Source organism: Arachis hypogaea, chromosome 13 (assembly GCF_003086295.3).
Source record: "Arachis hypogaea cultivar Tifrunner chromosome 13, arahy.Tifrunner.gnm2.J5K5, whole genome shotgun sequence".
Lineage (NCBI taxonomy): Eukaryota > Viridiplantae > Streptophyta > Magnoliopsida > Fabales > Fabaceae > Arachis > Arachis hypogaea.
This window is the reverse complement of record NC_092048.1, coordinates 114,024,617-114,039,439: the sequence shown is the minus strand read 5'-3', so window position 1 is coordinate 114,039,439 and position 14,823 is coordinate 114,024,617. Positions and strand designations below refer to the sequence as shown.

Below are 14,823 nucleotides of genomic sequence, written 5' to 3'. Positions count from 1 at the left end.
TCATAGTAAAGTCCAGAAATGTGATTTTTAATTAAAAACTAATAAAAATATAATAAAAATTAATTAAATCATACTAAAAACATACTAAAAACAATGCCAAAAAGCGTATAAATTATCCGCTCATCAATAGACCATTATATATTTCTGGAAACCCATGGAAGTTAGGTTTCCAACTGTAACACCCTCACTACCAGAATGTCATGCTTCCGGCTGTGCCACTCTGATAGCAAGAAGTATTACGACTACTTTATATACTAAATATTAAAATAGGAGCCTGTGACTCGATGCCGTATCGCTGATTTCTTTAAAAACCGGAAATAAATATTTTATTTTAAGAAAAATACAAGCAGACATAGATTCATATACAAGACTCCTTACATAATATCTTATAATATAATATACATATAAAACATACAACTCATATCCCTCTTACAAACATGTAATAACAAAGACGAGGGAAGAATATAATCTAATTAATACAATGATGAGCGGATAATTTATACGCTTTTTGGCATTGTTTTTAGTATATTTTTAGTAGAATCTAGTTACTTTTAGGGATGTTTTTATTAGTTTTTATGTTAAATTCACATTTCTGGACTTCACTATGAGTTTGTGTATTTTTCTGTGATTTCAAGTATTTTCTGGCTGAAATTGAGGGACTTGAGCAAAAATCAGATTCAGAGGTTGAAGAAGGACTACTGATGTTGTTGGATTCTGACCTCCCTGTACTCAAAGTGGATTTTCTGGAGCTACAGAACTCAAAATGGCGCGCTTCCAATTGCGTTGGAAAGTAGACATCCAGGGCGTTCCAGCAATATATAATAGTCTATACTTTGGCAGAGTTTAGAGGACGTAAAAGGGCGTTGAACGCCAGTTCTATGCTGCTGTCTGGAGTTAAACGCCAGAAACACATTACAAGCCAGAGTTGAATGCCAGAAATACGTTACAAACTGGCGTTCAACTCCAAGAATGACCTCTCCACGTGTAACATTCAAGCTCAGCCCAAGTACACACCAAGTGGGCCCCGGAAGTGGATTTATGCATCAATTACTTACTTCTGTAAACCCTAGTAACTAGTTTAGTATAAATAAGACTTTTTACTATTGTATTTTCATCTTTGGAACATCCTGGATTGTATTTTTGATCCTGTGATTATGTTTTGGGGGCTGGCCATTCGGCCATGCCTGGACCTTCATCACTTATGTATTTTCAAACGGTAGAGTTTCTACACTCCATAGATTAAGGTGTGGAGCTCTGCTGTTCCTCATGAATTAATGCAAAGTACTACTGTTTTTCTATTCAATTCAACTTATTTCGCTTCTAAGATATTCATTTGCACTTCAACATGAATGTGATGAACGTGACAATCATCATCATTCCCCCACGAACGCGTGCCTGACAACCACTTCCGTTCCACCTTAGATTGGATGATTATCTCTTGGATCTCTTAATCAGAATCTTCGTGGTATAAGCTAGATTGATGGCGGCATTCATGAGAGTCCGGAAAGTCTAAACCTTGTCTATGGTATTCCGAGTAGGACTCTGGGATTGAATGACTATGACGAACTTCAAACTCGCGAGTGCTGGGCGTAGTGACAGACGCAAAAGGAGGGTGAATCCTATTCCAGTATGATCGAGAACCTCAGATGATTATCCGTGCTGTGACAGAGCATTTGGACCATTTTCACAAGAGGATAGGATGCAGCCATTGACCACGGTGATGCCTCCAGACGATTAGCCATGCAGTGACAGCGCATCGGACCATTTTCCAGAGAGGATGAAAAGTAGCCATTGACAATGGTGATGTCCTTACATAAAGCCAGCTATAGAAAGGGGTAGGACTGATTGGATGAAGACAGCAGGAAAGCAGAAGTTCAGAGGGACGAAAGCATCTCTATACCTTTATCTGAAATTCTCACCAATGATATACATAAGTATTTCTATCTTTATTTTCTGTCTATTTATTATTTACTTTCGAAAACTCCATAATCAATTATTATCCGCCTGACTGAGATTTACAAGATGACCATAGCTTGCTTCATACCAACAATCTCCGTGGGATCGACCCTTACTCACGTAAGGTTTTATTACTTGGACGACCTAGTGCACTTTCTGGTTAGTTGTATCGAAGTTGTGAATGAAAAACGATTTATTAAGACGTGCGTACAGAGTTTTTGGCACCGTTGCCTGAGATCACAATTTCGTGCACCAAGTTTTTGGCGCCGTTGCCGGGGATTGTTTGAGTTTGGACAACTGACGGTTCATCTCGTTGCTCAGATTAGGTAATTTTCTTTTTGTTTTATTCTCAAAAATTTTTCAAAAAAAATTTCTTTCAAAAATTTCTCATCTATTTTCGAAAATTTTTCTAAAATTTTTTAAGAATGAATTCTAGTGTTTCATAAAGCATGTTGAAGCCTGACTGGCTGTAAAGCCATGTCTAAATTCATTTGGACTGGGACTCCCAACCCAATATTATCAAGAGCTAGCTAGTTGTTGCTAATCCACCTGCTGCTGTTCCAGATCCAAAAGATTTACATGCTAAAGCTTGACTGGCTATTAAGCCATGTCTAACCCTCAGATTGGAGCTTTAGAATAAGAATACAAGATTCCTGGAATTCATATTAAAAATTTTGAAATCCTTATTTTTCTTTTTCAAATAATTTTCGAAAAATCCAAAAAAAATTAGAAAACCATAAAAATAAAAAATATTGTGTTTCTTGTTTGAGTCTTGAGTCAAATTGTAAGTTTGGTGTCAATTGCATATTCATCTTGCATTTTTCGAAAATTGCATTCATGCATGTGTTCTTCATGATCTTCAAGTTGTTCTTGGTAAGTCTTCTTGTTTGATCTTCATATTTTCTTGTTTTGCATCTTTTCTTGTTTTTCATATGCATTCTTGCATTCATAATGTCTGAACATGAAAGATTTCTAAGATTGGTGTCTTGCATATTTTCTTTGCATATAAAATTTTTAAAAATAAGTTCTTGATGTTCATCATGATCTTCAAAGTGTTCTTGGTGTTCATCTTGACATTCATAACATTCTTGCATGCATTCATTGTTTTGATCCAAAATTCTCATGCATTGTATCATTTTCATGTTTTTCTCTTTCATCATTAAAAATTCAAAAATAAAAAAAATATCTTCCCCTTTTTCTCTCTCAAAATTTCGAAAATTAGATTTGACTTTTTCAAAAATTTTTAAAATTCAATTGTTACTTATGAGTCAAATCAAATTTTGAATTTAAAAAATCTTATCTTTTTTAAAATCTTTTTCAAAAATCAAATCTTTTTCATTTTTCTTAGTTATTTTCGAAAATTTTAAAAATATTTTTCAAAAATCTTTTTCTTATCTTTACCACATAATTTTCGAAAATAACATCATCAATTAATGTTTTGATTCAAAAATTTCAAGTTTGTTACTTGCTTGTTAAGAAAGATTCAAACTTTAAGTTCTAGAATCATATCTTGTGATTTCTTATGAATCAAGTCATTAATTGTGATTTTAAAAATCAAATCTTTTTTTTCAAAACTAATTTCAATCATATCTTTTCAAAAATATCTTTTTATCTTATCTTTTTCAAAATCATATCTTTTCCAAAAATTTGATTTTAAAATATCTTTTCTAACTTCTTATTTTCTTATCTTTTTCAAAACTACCTAACTAACTCTCTCTCTCTAATTTTCGAAAATATCTCCCTCTTTTTCAAAAATTCTTTTTAATTAACTAATTATTTTAATTTTTGATTTTAATTTTATTCCTAATTTTCGAAAATTACTAACCTTTTTCAAAAACTAATTTCGAAAATCACTAACTCTTTTTCAAAAAATAATTTTCGAAAATTCTCTCTCTCTCTCATCTCCTTCTATTTATTTATTTATTTACTAACATATCTTCCTCACTCACCAAAAATCCGAACTCTCTCTCTCTCTCTCTGAGTTCAGATTTTCTCTTCTTCTTTTCTTCTACTCACATAAGGGAACCTCTATACTTGGGTAAAAAGGATCCCTATTATTATTATTTTTCTGTTCCCTTCTTTTTCATATGAGCAGGAGCAAGGACAAGAATATTCTTGTTGAAGCAGATCCAGAACCTGAAAGGACTCTGAAGAGGAAACTAAGAGAAGCTAAATTACAACAATCCAGCAAGCACCTTTCAGAAATTTTCGAACAAGAAGAGGAGATGGCAGCCGAAAATAATAATAATGCAAGGAGAATGCTTGGTGACTCCACTGCACCTAATTCCAATTTACATGGAAGAAGCATCTCAATTCCTACCATTGAAGCAAACAATTTTGAGCTGAAACCTCAATTAGTTTCTCTGATGCAGCAGAACTGCAAGTTTCATGGACTTCCATCTGAAGATCCTTTTCAGTTCTTAACTGAATTCTTGCAGATCTGTGATACTGTTAAGACTAATGGAGTAGATCCTGAAGTCTACAGGCTCATGCTTTTCCCTTTTGCTATAAGAGACAGAGCTAGAATATGGTTGAACTCTCAACCTAAGGATATCCTAAACTCTTGGGATAAGCTGGTCAAGGCTTTCTTAGCCAAGTTCTTTCCTCCTCAAAAGCTGAGCAAGCTTAGAGTGGATGTTCAAACCTTCAGACAGAAAGAAGGTGAATCCCTCTATGAAGCATGAGAGAGATACAAGCAACTGACCAAAAATTGTCCTTCTGACATGCTTTCAGAATGGACCATCCTGGATATATTCTATGATGGTCTGTCTGAATTAGCTAAGATGTCATTGGATACTTCTACAGGTGGATCCATCCACTTAAAGAAAATGCCTGTAGAAGCTCAAAAACTCATTGATATGGTTGCTAATAACCAGTTCATGTACACTTCTGAGAGGAATCCTGTGAGTAATTGGACGCCTCAAAAGAAGGGAGTTCTTGAAATTGATACTCTGAATGCCATATTGGCTTAGAACAAAATATTGACTCAGCAAGTCAATATGATTTCTCAGAGTCTGAATGGAATGCAAGCTGCATCCAACAGTACTCAAGAGGCATCTGCTGAAGAAGAAGCTTATGATCCTGAGAACCCTGCAATAGCAGAGGTGAATTACATGGGTGAACCATATGGAAACACCTATAATCCCTCATGGAGAAATCACCCAAATCTCTCATGGAAGGATCATCAAAAGCCTCAACAAGGCTTTAATAATGGTGGAAGAAATAGGTTTAACAATAGTAAACCTTTTCCATCATCCACTCAGCAACAGACAGAGAACTCTGAACAAAATACCTCTAATTTAGCAAACTTAGTCTCTGATCTATCTAAGGCCACTGTGAGTTTCATGAATGAAACAAGGTCCTCCATTAGAAATTTGGAAGCACAAGTGGGCCAGCTGAGTAAGAAGATCACTAAAACTCCTCCTAGTGCTCTCCCAAGTAATACAGAAGAAAATCCAAAAGGAGAGTGCAAGGCCATTGATATAACCATCATGGCCGAATCCAAGGAAGAAGGGGAGGACGTGAATCCCAAGGAGGAAGACCTCCTGGGACGTCCAGTGATCAATAAGAAGTTTCCCTCTGAGGAACCAAAGGAATCTGAGACTCAACTAGAGACCATAGAGATTCCATTAAACCTCCTTATGCTATTCATGAGCTCTGATGAGTATTCCTCTTCTGAAGAGAATGAGGATGTTACTGAGAAGCAAGTTACCAAGTACCTTGGTGCAATCATGAAGCTGAATGCCAATTTATTTGGTAATGAGACTTGGGGAGATGAACCTCCCCTGTTCACCAATGAACTAAATGCATTGGATCAACTGAGATTGCCTCAGAAGAAACAGGATCCTGGAAAGTTCCTAATACCTTGTACCATAGGCACCATGATCTTTGAAAAGGCTCTGTGTGACCTTGGTTCAGGGATAAACCTCATGCCCCTTTCTGTAATAGAGAAACTGGGAATCTTTGGGGTGCAAGCTGCTAAAATCTCATTAGAGGTGGCAGACAGTTCAAGAAAACAGGCTTATGGACAAGTAGAGGACGTGTTAGTAAAGGTTGAAGGCCTTTACATCCCTGCTGATTTCATAATCCTAGATACTGGGAAGGATGAGGATGAATCCATCATCCTTGGAAGACCCTTCCTAGTCACAGCAAGAGCTGTGATTGATGTTAACAAAGAAGAACTAGTCCTTCAATTGAATGAGGACTCCCTTAAGTTTAAAACTCAAGGACATCCTTCTGTAAACATGGAAAAGAGGCACAGTAAGCTTCTCTCAAAGCAGAGTCAACTAGAGCCTCCACAGTCAAACTCTAAGTTTGGTGTTGGGAGGCCTCAACCAAACTCTAAGTTTGGTGTTGGGAAGTCTCAACAATGCTCTGAACATCTGTGAGGCTCTATGAGAGCCCACTGTCAAGCTATTGACATTAAAGAAGCGCTTGTTGGGAGGCAACCCAATTTTTATTTATCTAAATTTATTTTCATTCTTGTTGTTATTTCATGTTTTATTAGGTTCATGATCATGTGGAGTCACAAAATAAATATAAAAATTGAAAACGGAATCAAAAACAGCAGAAGAAAAATCACACCCTGGAGGAGGATCTCACTGGTGTTTAAACGCTAGTAAGGAGCATCTGTCTGGTGTTCAACGCTAGAAACAAGTAGCATCCTGGCGTTCAGACGCCAGAAATGCACAATGAGGAAAGCTGGCGCTGAACGCCAGAAACAAGCATCTGGCTGGCGTTCAACGCCAGAAATATTCTGCATCTGGGCGCTGAACGCCCAGAACAAGCATCAATTCGGCGTTTAAACGCCAGAATTGTATGCAAGGGCGTTTTACATGCTAATGGGTGCAGGGATGTAAATTCTTGACACCTCAGGATCTGTGGATCTCACAGGATCATCTCAGGATCTGTGAATCTCACAGGATCCCAACCCACCTCACCCTCTCTCTCTCCATTCATGGTCATCCCTTCTGTTTTCCATTCACCACTCACATCCATACACACATCCCTCCATCTCCTCCATACCTTCTTCTTCTTCTTCTATTCTTTATTCTTTTGCTCGAGGGCGAGCAACATTCTAAGTTTGGTGTGGTAAAAGCATAAGCTTTTTGTTTTTTCATTACCATTGATGGTACCTAAGACCAGAGAAACCTCTAGAAAAGAGGAAAGAGAAGACAATTGCTTCCACCTCTAAGCCATAGGAGATGGAAAGATTCATCTCACAAGCCCATCACTAAGAAAAGGATGGAACAAACAAGAGAGCACATTCATGGATCTCAACAGGCACGTGAAGAAGCTCATCATCAAGAAACCTCTGAGATACCTCAAGGGATGCACTTTCCTCCACAGAATTTTTGGGAGCAAATCAACACCTCCCTATTCCAACATGGGACAATTAAGGGTGGAACATCAAGAGCACTCCATCATCCTTCATGAAATTAGAGAAGATCAAAAAGCAATGAGAGAGGAGCAACAAAGACAAGCAAGGGACATAGAAGAGCTCAAGGACATCATTGGTTCCTCAAGGAGAAAACGCCACCATCACTAAGGTGGACTCATTCCTTGTTCTTACATTCTCTGTTTTTCGTTTTCTTTATGTTGAGTGCTTATCCATGTTTGTGTCTTATTACATGATCATTAGTATTTAGTAACTTTGTCTTAAAGTTATGAATGTCCTATGAATTCATCACCTCTCTTAAATGAAAAATATTTTAATTCAAAAGAATAAGAAGTATATGAGTTTCGAATTTATCCTTGAACTTAGTTTAATTATGTTGATGTGGTGACAATGCTTCTTATTTTCTGAATGAATGCTTGAACAGTGCATATGTCTTTTGAAGTTGTTGTTTAAGAATGTTAAATATGTTGGCTCTTGAAAGAATGATGACAAGGAGACATGTTATTTGATAATCTAAAAAATCATAAAAATGATTCTTGATGCAAGAAAAAGCAGCAAAGAACAAAGCTTGCAGAAAAAAAATGGCGAAAAAAAATAGAAAAAGAAAAAGCAAGCAGAAAAAGCCAAAAGCTCTTAAAACCAAGAGGCAAGAGCAAAAAGCCAATAGCCCTTAAAACCAAAAGGCAAGGGTAATAAAAAGGATCCCAAGGCTTTGAGCATCAGTGGATAGGAGGGCCTAAGGGAATAAAATCCCGGCCTAAGCGGCTAAACCAAGCTGTCCCTAGCCATGTGCTTGTGGCGTGAAGGTGTCAAGTGAAAACTTGAGACTGAGCGGTTAAAGTTAAGGTCCAAAGCAAAAAAAAAAAGTGTGCTTAAGAACCCTGGACACCTCTAATTGGGGACTTTAGCAAAGCTGAGTCACAATCTGAAAAGGTTCACCCAGTTATGTGTCTGTGGCATTTATGTATCCGGTGGTAATACTGGAAAACAAAGTGCTTAGGGCCACGACCAAGACTCATAAAGTAGCTGTGTTCAAGAATCAACATACTGAACTAGGAGAATCAATAACACTATCTGAACTCTGAGTTCCTATAGATGCCAATCATTCTGAACCTCAATGGATAAAGTGAGATGCCAAAACTATTCAAGAGGCAAAAAGCTACAAGTCCCGCTCATCTGATTGGAGCTATGTTTCATTGATAGTTTGGAATTTATATTATATTATCTTCTTTTTATCCTATTTGATTTTCAGTTGCTTGGGGACAAGCAACAATTTAAGTTTGGTGTTGTGATGAGCGGATAATTTATACGCTTTTTGGCATTGTTTTTAGTATGTTTTTAGTAGAATCTAGTTACTTTTAGGGATGTTTTTATTAGTTTTTATGTTAAATTCACATTTCTAGACTTCACTATGAGTTTGTGTGTTTTTCTGTGATTTCAGGTATTTTCTGGCTGAAATTGAGGGACTTGAGCAAAAATCAAATTCAGAGGTTGAAGAAGGACTGCTGATGCTGTTGGATTCTGACCTCCCTACACTCAAAGTAGATTTTCTAGAGCTAAAAAACTCAAAATGGCGCGCTTCCAATTGCGTTGGAAAGTAGACATCCAAGGCTTTCTATAAATATATAATAGTCCATACTTTGGCCGAGTTTAGATGACGTAAAAGGGCGTTGAACGCCAGTTCTACGCTGCTGTCTGGAGTTAAACGCCAGAAACACGTTACAAGTCAGAGTTGAACGCCAGAAATACGTTACAAACTGGCGTTCAACTCCAAGAATGACCTCTCCACGTGTAACATTCAAGCTCAGCCCAAGTACACACCAAGTGGGCCCCGGAAGTGGATTTATGCATCAATTACTTACTTCTGTAAACCCTAGTAACTAGTTTAGTATAAATAAGACTTTTTACTATTGTATTTTCATCTTTGGAACATCCTGGATTGTATTTTTGATCCTGTGATTATGTTTTGGGGGCTGGCCATTCGGCCATGCCTGGACCTTCATCACTTATGTATTTTCAAACGGTAGAGTTTCTACACTCCATAGATTAAGGTGTGGAGCTCTGCTGTTCCTCATGAATTAATGCAAAGTACTACTGTTTTTCTATTCAATTCAACTTATTCCGCTTATAAGATATTCATTCGCACTTCAACATGAATGTGATGAACGTGACAATCATCATCATTCCCCCACGAACGCGTGCCTGACAACCACTTCCGTTCCACCTTAGATTGGATGATTATCTCTTGGATCTCTTAATCAGAATCTTCGTGGTATAAGCTAGATTGATGGCGGCATTCATGAGAGTCCGGAAAGTCTAAACCTTGTCTATGGTATTCCGAGTAGGACTCTGGGATTGAATGACTATGACGAACTTCAAACTCGCGAGTGCTGGGCGTAGTGACAGACGCAAAAGGAGGGTGAATCCTATTCCAGTATGATCGAGAACCTCAGATGATTAGCCGTGCTGTGACAGAGCATTTGGACCATTTTCACAAGAGGATAGGATGCAGCCATTGACCATGGTGATGCCTCCAGACGATTAGCCATGCAGTGACAGCGCATCGGACCATTTTCCAGAGAGGATGAAAAGTAGCCATTGACAATGGTGATGTCCTTACATAAAGCCAGCTATAGAAAGGGGTAGGACTGATTGGATGAAGACAGCAGGAAAGCAGAAGTTCAGAGGGACGAAAGCATCTCTATACCTTTATCTGAAATTCTCACCAATGATATACATAAGTATTTCTATCTTTATTTTCTGTCTATTTATTATTTACTTTCGAAAACTCCATAATCAATTATTATCCGCCTGACTGAGATTTACAAGATGTCTATAGCTTGCTTCATACCAACAATCTCCGTGGGATCGACCCTTACTCACGTAAGGTTTTATTACTTGGATGACCCAATGCACTTGCTGGTTAGTTGTATCGAAGTTGTGAATGAAAAACGATTTATTAAGACGTGCGTACAGAGTTTTTGGCGCCGTTGCCTGAGATCACAATTTCGTGCACCATACAACAACATATAAACCAAACACAGTATAACTCTTATTAATGCTTCATCCGGTTCCTAAAAAGGTAAAGTTGTAAGGGGGTGAGAACCTAACCACACCGTCTCACCACGAAGTTTCAAAGTTGTCATAAGAAGATATTTAATAAAAAAAACTATTTTCAAGCTCAGTGATTATCATTGCCTTATGAATCTTTCAAAAACAATAGGTAATCGTTCAAAACCTTTTCAAAGAAACAATGTTTAATCTTTCAGAAATCCGAAACCTTTCCTTTCTTATAAGAAAATCTCAATCAGAAACCAACCACATAATCAAACAACACAATCATTAATTCAGCACCAAAATTCATTCTCAAATGTAGCACGCCAGGACAAACACAGGCAAGACAGACAAGGAAAGCACAGGTTTAGGTAGCAATTACAGCAAATAGTTCAAGTAGCAGTTAAGAACAGTTTAGCAATTAGGCAAACCAAAACAAGTTCAAACCCAAGCAAAGCATACAAATGCATATGATGCATGCCTGTCCTATAGCTGATGAGGCTCATCTGTCGGTTATCTAGCCAACCCGACAAGTCTGAAAATACTTAGACTGTCCCCCGACGTGCATCCCAAGAGTCTATGCATAGCTTTTTCTCAAATAATCAATATTGCTCAATGGAGGTTACATTCCCAGGAATTTATATAGTGTCCGGTCACACTTACGTCGTAGGGTCAACAGAGTATCGAGTTTTCAACCTGGTACACGTGGTGGCAAGCCATGGTACTTTATCCAGGGAACCTCGTATCTCAGATAATTCAAATTCATAAGCCATATGAATAATTCAAAGTTCATATCTCAACATTCTCAATCGATATCTCAACATTTTCAACATCATAATCATTCATCAATCCAAATCTCCTTTCTAAATTCATTAAAAAAAATCATATTTCAAACAAAATCCTCATTATCCTTCTTTCCATTCCATCCATTAACAATCCCAATTCAAAACATAATTCTTTCTTTGATAAATAAATCAATCTTAAAACATATAATGTTTAAAAACAAATATTTTTAATTAATTACTTCAAATAAAACTTCCAATTTTATAAAATTTCGGCAGCATCTCCCCTAAAACTCGGACACTGCCACCCTTTTCGGGTCCCATCCAAACGTTTCTCAAACCTTTTCTCAATCATTTCCAAATCTCAAACGTTTTCCAGAGTTGAACCAGTTCTAATATCAAATTATTTTCAAATCAAACCAATTCCAACAATAAAACTCTTTTTAAAATCAAATCAGCTCAAATATTAAATCATTTATAAAATCAGACCAACTCAAAATCAAACTACTCCCAGAATCAATCTATTTTCATATCTCAAATTATTTCCAAAATCGATTCATTTATATTACCAAGTAAACTCCAAAACCAAGAAGATCCACCTTTCATAATAATCAAGTAAATAACATTTCAAACCGATTTTTATCAACAACCATACACCACTCACGCAATCAAGCACCCAATAATTCAGTCCAACAAACCATCACATCCACAAGACAAATATAATCACAGAAATATACTTTTTGCATCAATATCTATTTATCACAACTCTGTAATGTAAAATAGATTTTAAGAAAAACTCCTACCTCAATTATTCGCAATCAGCATAATTAAACGCGTTGAATCCCTTTTTCCCTCGGCTCATCACGACGGCAGCCACAACCGCGATTCCAAATCACTTTGCCAGCAACCATAGTTACTCTAATCGCAACAAGAAATAACTGAAACTCAATCAAATAGCAAATAGAATTGCAAAACCCCAGCCACAGAACAACGACTAAAAGAGTTTCGAAGTAAGAATGACTTACTGTACCAGCAAGGAACTAAAATACAACGCAGCCGCAGCTTCAGCGATTAACTCCGGCAAGCTCCAACGGCAGCGGTTTCAGCCCGCAGCGAAAAAATTCACTACAACATTATCAAACATATACGACTCAAGCGACGACCCTTACGGTAACAGATTTTGACGGATAAGGAAGATAAACCAGAACATGGCTAGAGCTTACCAAGAAAACAGAAGTTTCAGTGGCGGTTTCCGACGGCAACAGCGGCGGAGATGGCTCGACGGCGGCGAAGGTGGCTTCCTTCCCTTCCATCCCGTTCTGGTCACGTTTTCCTCTTCTCCTCTGGTCAGATCTGCATCGACGGCGGCTTGGCAGTGGCGAGGAACAACGACGGGAAGACCTCAACGGCGACGGCAACAACGCGGGCTCCACAGACGGCGACGCCTCCTTCTCTGCGCACGGCTCTCTCCCTCGGTTCTGAGCTTCCTCGCAATGGTGATGAACGGCGCGATGGTGGCTCGAGCAGCAGGACGGGGTGGCGGCGCGCAACTGCAGCGGCGGTCTCCCTTTCCTCCGGCGCCACTGTTCCTTCCTCTTCTCCCTTCTCAAGCTCTCTCTTCCCTCTTCTTCTCTCTTTCTCTCAGATCTCATAATATATAATCAAAGGCAACTACTAAGCCCTTCCACAATAAAAACGTTCTTCGTCTTCATCGCAAGCACCAACAGCAACACCCAACCCAATTTAGTGCGTGTGGGTGCGACTGAATGGAGTACTCCTGCTACTAATACTAATATTACTAATAATAATAATAATGATGATGATCTACTAATAATAATAATAATGATCTACTACTACTACAACAATAATTATTATAATAATAATTATAATAATAATAACAATAATAATAATAAAAAACCTAATTTAATCTATTAAAATTATTTTAAAAGTGTTATTTGATTATTAGTTTATTAATTGGCTTTTAATCAAATATTTTAATTTAAAATTGAAGATAATATAATTAATTTTCTTTGTTTATAAAATTAAAGTATTAAATTTTAGAATCTCTATTATTTAACTAAATTGTATAAAATTTTTATTCTTTTACAACTGTTAAGCTCTTTAATTTAAATATAGAAAATTATTTAATAATTATAAAATTAAGTAAAATTTTTAATTTAATTGTCAAAACTTGATTTAATTACTTTTAATAAAATAATTTCTAAAAATAAAGTCTTTAATGAATAAATAAATTGTAATTAACTCAAAATAATTTTTTTTAAATTATGGGTCTTACACCAACGCCTTTGAGAACTCGTCAATTGGACTTCTGTATCTCCAAAAATGCTCGTTTAAATATATGGAGGTCAGGATTTGATAGCATCTACACTCCTTTTCTTGCCTCTAAATCAGACTTTGCCAAAACTTGCCAAATTCACCCAAAAATCATCTAAAATCATAAGAAAAACACAAAAACTCAAAGTAGCCTCCAAAAAGTGATTTCTGCACTAAAACCTACTAAAAATAATAAAACTTAACAAAATATACTAAAAACACTAAAAAAATAGTACCAAAAAGTGTATAAGATATCCGCTCATCAATCACAATTAACATAAATTTCTTTTACTTGATCATATTCCTATATTATTATTGAATATTTTTCCTTTAAAACAAAATCAATTTCATACTAAATTAGTTGACGTAAGTACAGGATCACTTATAACTTTTTTATTTATATTATTTAATTTATAGTGATATTGTTTGTATGAATAAAAATAAAACAAAAAATATTGGTTTACTCCCTTTTAATAAACTGTAATTTATATTTTAAATTTTTGCTTCAAATATTTCTTATTTTATTGTTAATCAATTTCCATTAGAAAAAAAATATGTTTTACATTTCTATACTTATATATTAATGCATCGATAGAAAATAGTATAATATTTTTTATAAATTAATGATGATCATAACACTAAATTAAAATGTAATATTATAAAAATCAAAATTTTTTATGTTTTATTCATTCAATTATATGGTCATATTTTTTAAGGTAGAAACGAAAACAAAATTATTAAAATTCTAAAATAGCATGTTCATTTCACTAAAAAATATTTACAATATACTTGAAATTAATTATAAACTTTTATAGAAATCAAAGATTGAAGTTAGACATTAATTATAATATGTACATTTATATGATTATGTTTATATACCTACACTAATTGAAAAAATTACATGACACATATTTCATTTTGCAAAATTAGTTATATTGGTCTTCTTACGATTTTATTATTTATTTACTTTTTTACCTATCTTATTTATTATTTATTTTACCAATTATATATTACCACCAAATAAATTAAATTGAAAGGTATACTTGATTTTTTTAATTAATAACATCTTTAAAATGAAGAAAAGCGTAATAATAAATATTAAGAAACAAAATAAATGAGAAGAAAGAAATGTACATAAAAAATATTGAGAAAAAATAAAAAAATATAAATATAAAGACGTCATTATGTGATAAATACAATTGAAATAGAAATGTATGTGTAATTTATTGTATGGTAGAGAAAATATTATAAAATTAGAGAAACAACAGTATCTATATTAAATTATATATATAGCCATTA

The 14,823-nt window shown here is 35.5% G+C and overlaps 1 non-coding gene across 1 annotated transcript; it reads right to left on the bottom strand.

The window, feature by feature from the left end:
- Nucleotides 1-4,577: 4,577 nt before the first annotated feature.
- Nucleotides 4,578-4,685, bottom strand: LOC112738488 (small nucleolar RNA R71). Its single transcript, XR_003169446.1, has one exon. It is a non-coding gene; the product is annotated as a small nucleolar RNA R71 (small nucleolar RNA).
- Between the last annotated feature and the right edge of the window lie 10,138 nt (nt 4,686-14,823).